General features: G+C 35.1%; 1 protein-coding gene across 1 annotated transcript in view; it reads left to right on the top strand.

Annotated features, from left to right (window-relative positions):
* The window catches only part of RAD17 (RAD17 checkpoint clamp loader component), a 44417-nt gene that overhangs the window by 22801 nt on the left and 20679 nt on the right, over window positions 1–937 (top strand). The gene's annotated exons all lie outside the window — the stretch shown is intronic.

Raw genomic sequence — 937 nt, 5'->3', positions numbered from 1 at the left:
TTCAACCCCCAAAGGGGTCACGACCTACAGGTCGAGAACCACTGCTCTAGTCCTTAATCTTCAGTTAGTGGTAAAGTCTAGGCCTTCAGCAAGCAAGATTTTGTTATTTGTATATTGCAAGTTAATGAACCTTCATCAAGTCCTGATGCTGTTTTCTTCTTTACATAATACAGCTTCTCAGGTTATTTGCTCAGCACACGGATTGAATTAGTATGGTGAAACGATATTCTCGTAATGCACACCTTTCCTGATTTGAACCATGGAATAGCCCCTTGTCCTGTTTGAATGACTGCTGCTTGGTCTATGCACAGGCTTCACATGGATTTAATAGCGTTCTTTCCCAGGCTTGGCAATGTTATCTGTAGTTTGTTATGATCCACAGTTAGTTGAATGCCTTTGCATAGTCAATAAAAACATAAAAGTAAACATCTTTCTATACTTTGAGACAAGATCCATCTAAAATCATCAGTGATACCCTTCATTATGTGTCCTCTTCTGAATTGAATTTGAATTTCCATTAGCACTTTCTCAATATACTGCTGTAATAAATATTTTTTGAAAAGCCTATAAATAGTTTTTATTTTTATGGAAAATTATTTATCTATTTACTGACAATTTCTTTATTCACTTTTGAATGATAGTCTCACTGTGAATAACACTTCCTTACTCTTAACACAAAGAAAATGCTACTGAAGTGCTTCCTGGCGTTTGTTATTGTTAAGAAAAATGCTCCTCTTGAGCTGATGCGAGGGCCTGAGGTAGAGAGCAAATCTTATGAGAATGATGAGGACAATGAATATACAAATGCGCTTTACACAATTGATGTGTGTATGGATTGTGATAAGAGTTGTATGAGCCCCTAATAAAGTGATTAATAAAAGAAGAAAAATGTTCCTCATAAAGAAATCTATCTTTATTGGTAACTTTTGTGATTTTT

The sequence above is a fragment of the Echinops telfairi genome, unplaced genomic scaffold, assembly GCF_000313985.2.
Source record: "Echinops telfairi isolate 266 unplaced genomic scaffold, ASM31398v2 ScPeMD7_7469;HRSCAF=8507_1, whole genome shotgun sequence".
NCBI lineage: Eukaryota > Metazoa > Chordata > Mammalia > Afrosoricida > Tenrecidae > Echinops > Echinops telfairi.
The sequence above is the reverse complement of the archived record's forward strand: the minus strand, read 5'-3'. Positions and strand labels throughout refer to the sequence as shown.